Below are 9,053 nucleotides of genomic sequence, written 5' to 3' on the forward strand. Positions count from 1 at the left end.
TTGATTGATATGATCATGTGGTTCTTTTCCTTTGTTTTATTTATGTGGTAGATGATGTTGATTGTTTTTCTAATGTTGAACCATCCTTGCATACCTTGGTGTGAATCCCACTTGGTCATAATGAATGATTTTCTTGATATGTTGTTGGAGTCTATTGGCTAGAATTTTGTTGAAGATCTTTGTATCTATTTTCATGAGGGATTTTGGTCTGTAGTTTTCCTTTCGAGTGATGTCTTTGCCTGGTTTTGGTATCAAGGTTATGCTTGCTTCATAAAATGAATTAGGGAGGATTCCATCCTTTTCTATGTTTTGGAATATTCTGAGTAGGATTGGTGTCAGTTGTTCTCTGAATGTTTGGTAAAATTCTCTGGTGAAACCATTGGGACTAGAACTTTTTTTTTATTGGTAATTTTTTTCTGACCTATTCAGTTTCTTCTTTTGTTATGGATCTGTTCAACTTTTCCATCTCAGTCTCTGTTAGTTTAGGTAAGTAGTGTGTTCCTAGAAATCTGTTTATTTCTTCCAGATTTTCAAATTTGTTGGAGTACAGTTCTTCATAATATCCTTTTATTTCAGTTGGTTCTGTTGTGATGTTGCCTGTTTCATTCCTTATTTGTGTTATTTGTATTCTCTCCCTCTTTTCTCTTGTCAAACTTGCCAGTGGTTTGTCTATTTTATTAATGTTTAAAGAAAAAACAACTTCTAGTCTTATTGATCTTCTCTATTGTCTTTCTATTTTCTGTTTCATTGATTTCTGCTTGAATCTTTATTATTTCCTTTCTTCTGGTGACTGTAGGCTTTTCTTGCTGTTCTTTTTCTAATTGTTGGTTTAAAATGTTGGTTTTGGCTCTTTCTTCTTTTTTGATGTGTCCATTTATTGCTATAATGGCCTCTGATTACTGCTTTGGCTCTGTCCCAAAGATTTTGGTATGTTGTGTTTTCATTCTCATTTGATTCAAGGAATTTTTGAATTTCATTTTTTATTTCTTCTATTACCCAGTCATTTTTGAGGAGGGTGTTATTCAGTTTCCATGTATTTGTTCTTTTTCCATTGATCTTCCTATTGTTAATTTCTAATTTGATAGCATTGTAACTACACTATTTTTTCCCTCTTTTTGGTTTACAGTGGTCCTTATTTGCCAATTGATGTCTTTGGTTCCCTGTTTACAATCTTGCAAACTTATTTTACTTTGGATTTTTCCATAGATGTGTTGGTTTCTGGATTATGTCATCTTGTGTATTAATGGTTGGTTGTTGTTTGCTATTATTGGTTCTCTGTTCAAAGGACTCCATTTAGTGTCTCTTGTAAGGTTGGCCTGGTTTTAACAAATTCCCTTAATTTCTGCTTATCTGCAAATCTCCTAATTTCACCATCATATTCAAGGGACAATTTTGCTAGGTATATAATTCTTGGTTGGAGATTTTTCTTTTTCAGGGTTTTATATATACCATCCCTTCACCTTCTCACTTGCATGGTTTTTGCTGAGATATCAGACCTTATTTTTATTGGTTGTCCTTTGTAGGTAACTTTTAATTTTTCCCATGCTACTTTCAGGGTTCTTTGTCTTTAGTTTTGGTGAGTTTGATGATGATATGTTTGGTGATTTTCTTTTGGGGGTCTATCCTGTTTGCGCTTTGTTTGACTTCCTGAATGGATATATTCTCATTTTTCATCATATCAGGGAAGTTCTGTTCCAACAAATCTTGGACAATTTTCTCAGTGGTTTTCTTTTTCTCTTCCTTTTCTGAAATTCCTATTACAAGTAGGTTATTCCTTTTGATACTATCCCACATGAACTTTAGACTTTCTTCACTTTGTTTTGATCTTTTTTTCTGATTGATCCCTTTCCAAAGAAGTATTCAGGTATTTATCTTTAACCTCAATAATTCTGTCTTCCACTAATTTGATTCTACTCCTTTGCCCTATCAATGTGTTATCTATTTCTGAAATAGTGTTAACCTTCTGGATTTCTATCTGTAGATTTTGTTTTGCTTCTACTCTTTCATTTATTTTGTAATTTTGTTCTTTTATTTTCTTCCAAAACTGTTCTAGGGTTTTGTTTATGTTTTCCATAATTTTGTCAGTGTTTTCCTTGATCTGTCCCTCAGTCCTCTGAAGATATCTAAGAATAATTCTTTTGAATTCCTTATCAGGGATTTCCAATCCTGCTTCTTCCTCAGGGATGTGTTCTGGGTCTGTATCCTGATCCTTTGTTTCTACCACTTTATCTCACTTCTTGTGTGGACTGTGATGGTCTATTTTCCCTGAGACATTGTGACATTGTTGTATTTAGATATCTGTTAACATTCCAGTGTTTGTGACCAGAGTGTCCTTTCGGTCCCTGGCAAGTGGAGCCTACTCTTTGGTCCCTGGAATGTGAGAGAACGCTGTAGCTTTAAATATCTAAAATGGTGGAGTCACTTGTAAACATTCAAAATGTCTGTGCCTCCAGACAGCCAAAGGTCCCTGACTCAGCCCATCTTTCTCTTCACTGCTTCCCCTTTTATTCACCAGCCACCAGTACAGTCTTCTGTGCAGCCCCTGGCTTGCAGGGCTGATCTGTAGGTCAATTCTCAGGTCCCAACACCACCTGGCGATATCCAAGCTGTCCACACCATCAGGATTGCTGACAGACTGCAGCTGCATATATCTCCTTTTTCCATGTTTTCATGCAGGATCTTTCACTAGTTGGAGTCCAGTCTACTTCTGTATCTCCAGGATTATCCTCTCTATCTGTGTTAAATGGTTTCCTCTTTCTTTGTTGAAGAGGGTCTGTGCAGTTTTCCTGACTATTCCACCATCTTACTGGAACTCCATACATTCATTTTTCAGCACACCAAGTGCATCTTTGATTTCTCTAATTTGTGAGAAATTTTACTGGGACCATTCAACTCTGCTGAAGCCTTGAGTCCCCTTCTGACTCTTACACTGTCCTGGATCCTGCATCTCTGGGCTCTCTAGATTCCAATGCTGTAATGACCATGTCTAGTGTAAACTCATTTTTATAATTGATATAACAAATTTAGAATTTCCATTTGTTGGAAAAGGAAATTGATGATTCCTTGGTAAAATTCTTGCGATTCGTGCAAGAAATCCAGGTTTGATTTCCAGCCAACACAACTTAGGCACACCACCATCCAGCTTTCGTTGGAAACTTGCTTGTTATGATGCTGAACAAGTTTCAGCAGAACTTCCAGACTAAAAGGAGCAGGAAGAAAGGCCTGGTGATGTACAGCTGAAAATCAGCCAATGGAAACCCTATGGATGGATCACAATAGTGTGTCCCGTAACAGATAATGGGGACGGTGCAGGACCAGAGAACATTTCTCTCTGTTGTGTGTGGGGTTACCATGAGTCAGGGGCTGACTTTACAGGAGCTAATAACAAAGACATCTATCAGAAAGCAAATGGTTTCAGGGCTGATTTTTAAGAAAATTAGGTAGCAGCTAGAGATGATCTCTAGGTGGCAAATTAGACTTTTGATGCCTTTCTTTAAAAGAAAGATGTAGTCCATGTTGAAAAATGTAGCTTATACTCAAGAAATACAAATTAAAGAAACAACAACAATTTTAAATCCACAGAAGAATTAAAGCTCACTTTTAATATTAACACGGAAAACCCTTTTAAAGTAATGAAAGAGCTTGAGCACAGACCACAGAGAACTCAACAATGTGTAAGTGGGGGAACTGAATCTCCTTTCTGTCCCTTAATTTTTGAATTATATATCTATGTATGTAATTAAGGGGAAGCAAGAAGAGAAAATTTGCTTGAGTTTGCTCATTTCTCGACATAGATGGCTTCGAGAAAACTGACCTACTTAGGAAAAATAAATCTAGTTTACTCCTTTTTGCTGAAGTTGTTGTCTTGTGTGACCCTCGGTCTCATGGCAGTTCTGTGGGCTGGGAAAAAGGAATGGAGACACAGAAGAATAGCACCCTGAGCGGGTGGATGGACATATATACCCTTTTTGACATTTCTCAAGGGGGCTTACAAAATTTTGTTAAATCTAAGTCATGGCTTTGGTATCAAAAAACCAATAAGTAACAGGACCTCCCTTGCCTATATCTGTACATTGCCAAGACTCTGCTGCTTCATGCTTGCTCTGTCTTTGCCCTTATCTATGTCTGTAATCATTACACAGCCTCCTGGTTTCACAGGCCATTAGATTTCTTTCACTGCACTCAGTTCCTTTGCTACTTATCAACTATGTGACTTGGTAAAATCATTTATAATTCTGAATGTTAGTTTCCAAATCTCTAAAATAAGGATAATGCAACATCTAGGTCAGAGTGACCGTGAGAATAATTTTCTCCCATGGAGTATGAAGCCATGTGTAGTAGTACCTTGCATAAGCACCTTAGACTACCTCAGCTCTCTGTTTATAGTTCTTACAAATCCCAGGGTAAAGCCCATCATCTGCTTTTACTTACTGTTCCTCCTCACATTATCTGCACTGTTCAGTAAACCCACACCCTCAATTCAGTGCTTCTCAAACTTTTCCACAGACATTTCTCCAAACCAAGAAGAGAGTTCTGGGCATTATAATCAAGAGATACTTGCAGTATTTAATTTATTTAAGGTTTCCCATGTTATCATTAAAGTTTTACACTAATTTTTCATTTTATGCCACTATTTTAAAATAATTTTAAAAAACAGTTAAGCTTTCATTCTGCTCAACAATGTATTCATTCATCATTCATTGACTTTTTACCTCATTATACCTACTCTTCACTTATCGATTCGGTTAGGTTCCAAAGTTCAGGTCATTATGTGAAAATCAGCATTATTTGAAAATGGAGGATGACTACATCAGATCACAAAATGGAGAATGACCATATCATTACATAACTGTCAAATTACATCATTACATAACTGCCAAATCACTGAGAATCATGGCCCAGCCAAGTTGACATATAACCTTATCCATCACAGCCAGTGTTACTCTTGCCTCTCACCTCAGCATTCGGTATGGCCAGACATACATCATTAATGTGCAAAATAGTCAGATAGTAGATTTTTCTCTATTGTCATAAATGAGAAATATCAGATAATGAAGTAGTCAATAAGTGAGGAATATATACGTTCACAAAACTTATCCTGAACCACTGAAAATCTTCCAACTCTAGTCTACTTTAGATTTTTCACACTGAGACTATATCTGTTATCTGATATCCTTTGACTTCCATCTCACAATTTAGCAAATTAATATTTATTTCCACTTTTTCCCTTTCCTTTCCTATTCCATGAAGGCACCTGTATTAGTTGTCTAGGACTGCTGTAACAAATTATCACAAACTTGATGGGTTAAAATAACAAAAATTGATTTCTTCAGAGTTCTAGAAGCCAGAAGTCAGAAATCAAGATGTTGACAGGATCATGCTCCCTTCTAAGGTCTACAGGATTACCCTTCCTTGTCCCTTCCAACTTCTGGTGATGCTTGGCAAATGGCAGCAAACTCCAGTCTTCACATGGTTTTCTTCTCTATGTCTCTCCGTGTCCTCTTTTTTATAAGAACACCAGGCATTGGATTTAGGACCTACCCTGATCCCATATGATTTCACTTCAACCCTTAACTATTTCCAAATAAGGTCACATTCTAAAATTCCAGGTGGACATGAATTTTTGAGGGACACTATTCAAACCACTACAGTAGCCCTCCTCTATTATAAATTTAATCTCCTGAGCCTTTTATTTACATTTACTGACCTTGTATCACTAAGTATTCCCTTTCTTCCTTTCATATTTTCAGTTTGTCTGAACTACACTCTGCCTTATAGCCCACAAGCATTTTCCTCCTTAAGTTTCCTACATGAGTATGTTGACACACTCTGCCCTACTCACCAAGCACCATCTTGACTCATGTCTTCTTTCATTCAGTGTTTTGAGATTTGTACAAAACCTGTTTATGCCTTGACCTCTTGCCACCTAACTTCAGTTCTTTGACTCTGCTGAAATAAAACTCTTAAAGGGCACTAATAACTTCCTATTTTAAGTGGAAAATTCTTCTGCTGTTCCACATCCTCAATCTGCCACATCTGTAGCATTTATTACCTCCTACTTAAAATTTTCCTTCCTGGGTCTCTCTGATCCTAGTCTCTCATCTGCTAATCTCTATGATCAATTTCTTCAACTCCATCAAATATTAATTGAGGGCTTTCTATATTGCAGACACCATGCTAAAAACTGGAAAAATAGCAGCAAAAGAGAAAGAAAGAAGACTCCATCTCTTCTTTCACAGAGCCTATAGTGTAATAATGGTCACCATTTTTAAACCTTGTCTTCCTCCTGAATGTAGATTCCCCAATGTCCTGTCCTTGTTCCTCTTTTTAACCAACTAACTCTCCCTCCATCTTGTCTTTTTACTCGTTAGATGCACAAATCTGCAGCTGTAGCTTTGGCTTGGTTTTTGAGGCCCAGTCCTAAATATCTGTCTGGTGACTGGTATGGCGTCTCTACCTAGACTCATCATTGGCTACTCAAATTCAACACGTCCAAAATCAAGCTCACCTTTGCCTTCAGCCTGTGCATCCCCATCATTTCAGAACCCAACTTCAGATCTTCAGTCACCATCTTTGACCTGTTTTGGCTTAATCTCCACAAAGTCAACTGGGCCATAATACTCTCATATCAGTCTATTCATCTCTTCTCTCAATGTTACTATCTACATGACTTCTTATCTTGACAGTAAAATAACCTCTCCTTTCTTCCTTATTTCACCTTGCATAATCCTGCAAGATAATTTTTTTCTTTTAAAAAGCCAATTATACTAATCTTCTCTGAAAATCTTTTAATAGCCTCACAAATTCTATATTTAAAATCTCATTTCTTAGGGGAACCAAACTTGTTCTCCAAGTTTGACCAAATTAACTATTTGCTCTTTCCCATGTTTATTTCATACTTTCCTATTCTCTTGCTTTCATCCACTTGGAATTTTTCCCCAGATACATCTGCAAAATTTTTGGAACTCCTCTTTAATGCCATTACTGTAATCATTATGTCTACATTTGAAAGTAATCAATCCTTTCCCCAGATTGCCATAGTAGTTTCTACATACTTCTGTTATAGTATATTTGTCCATCTGGCACTAATGACTTTTGGTAGGTGTTTTTAATTCCTTAAGGAGCATCGATGGCATAGTGGTTATACGCTCAGCAGCTAATCAAAAGTTTGGTGGTTTAAGCTCACCATCTCTTCTGTAGGAGAAAGATGTGACAGTCTGCTTCCATAAAGATTACAGCCTTGGAAACCCTATTGGGCAGTTATACTCTGTTCTATATGGCTGCTATGAGTCAGAATTGACTTGGTGGCTTGGTTTCGATCCCCTAACAAATTGATAGCTATCTAAAGGAAGGGACCATGGCTTATTAATTTTTACAACATCTAGTGTGCATGCACTAAAGTGGAAAAGCATAACTTTGAGACAAAGTTTGAAAACTTAGTAGTTAATATCTCTATGACCTTGGACAATATACTCCTTTGTGATTCAGTTCCCTTTTTCATTAAAATGAAGATGATATCTCACACAATGGTCATGAAGCACAATTTATTTTCCTTCAGTACTCAATTAGTATTTTTGAATAAAATCAAGCACACTAAACAGTCACAAAACAGTTACTTTACCTTAAAATTAACATATTATATATAATGTGTATTTAAAATGAGTGTGTGTGCATTTTATTATTTGGTTTAAATTGCATATTGAAAATTTGACTGAACAATATCTTGTACATAATGAAATATGCTTATTGAAGGAAAGATATTTTGTACTTCAAGGGTAGAATTGTCATTACAAATATGCTCCACTGAGACTTGAAGTGTGTACAGACAATGAGCTGTGAAAAAAAGGCCTCACCAATTAGAAATACCATTTGACCCAGCAATTCCATTGTTGTTGTTGTTAGGTGTGGTTGAGTCATGTCTGACTCATAGATACAGCCACACCCATGTTCATCACAGCACTATTTACAATAGAAAAAAGATGGAAAGAACCTAGGTGCCCATCAACAGAAGAATGGATAACCTAACTATGGTGCATACACCCAGTGGAATACTATGCAATCCTAAAGAAAAATGTAGAATCTTCAAAACACCACATAATGTGGATGAACTGGGAGGACATTATGTTGAGTGAAATAAGTCAATCACAGAAGGACAAATATTGTATGCATCCATTATTCTAAAAAGTCAAGAAAAGGTTTATATATGGAAGGAAATTTTCTTTGTTGGTTACTGGGTCAGGGAGAAGGAGGGAAGGAGGGAACGTTGTTAGATAGGTAGAGACAAGTATTGATTTGGGTGAAGGGAAGGGCAATGTACCAAATGTGAGTGATCAACACAGTGGCATTGAGGAAGAGGAAGATATAGAGAGATATATGGGCGGTACAGCACATACAGTACTGCATTGCCAGTGATGGCAAACCTTGATCTGTGGGTGGATAGATGGGTGGACAGGCCATTAGGTAGGTCTAAGCAGGGAGGAGTGTGCCCATGACCATATATAGACTTGGCACAAAATGTTTCTACAGTGTATTTGTGTGTTCTGTAAGAATTTCTAGCTATATAGAAGAGCTGACAAGGGACAAGTTTGTTGTCACTTCTTGGCCACAGCCAGCTACCCAGAGGGAGCAAGTAGTTGGACCTGTGGGCTTGGGACTATAGTCACAGGGAACATCAAGCTCAATTGGCATAAAATACTACACAAAAACATTGTTCCACATCCTACTTTGGTGAGTAACAACTGGGATCTTAAAAGCTTGCAAGCAACAATCTAGATACAATGATAGATCTTTCCTTGTCCAGAGCAAAGAAGAATGAAGAAAACCAAAGACTCATGGAAACAATTAGTCCAAGGGACTGTACCCCATACACTCCTCAGTCTATATGACTATGAGACCAGAACTAGATGGTGGCCGGCTACCACTGTCAACCACTCAGAGGGGGAATCTATGTAGGAGGTCTTGGATATAGTGGGAGAACAATATGGAACAAAACTCAAAATCATTTAAAAAAAAGGGGAGGGCCAGGTTTGCTGTTCTGAAAGAGCCTGGTGGAA

The sequence above is a fragment of the Orycteropus afer genome, unplaced genomic scaffold, assembly GCF_000298275.1.
Source record: "Orycteropus afer afer isolate SDZICR_OR568_19922 unplaced genomic scaffold, OryAfe1.0 scaffold00222, whole genome shotgun sequence".
Taxonomy (NCBI): Eukaryota; Metazoa; Chordata; class Mammalia; order Tubulidentata; family Orycteropodidae; genus Orycteropus; species Orycteropus afer.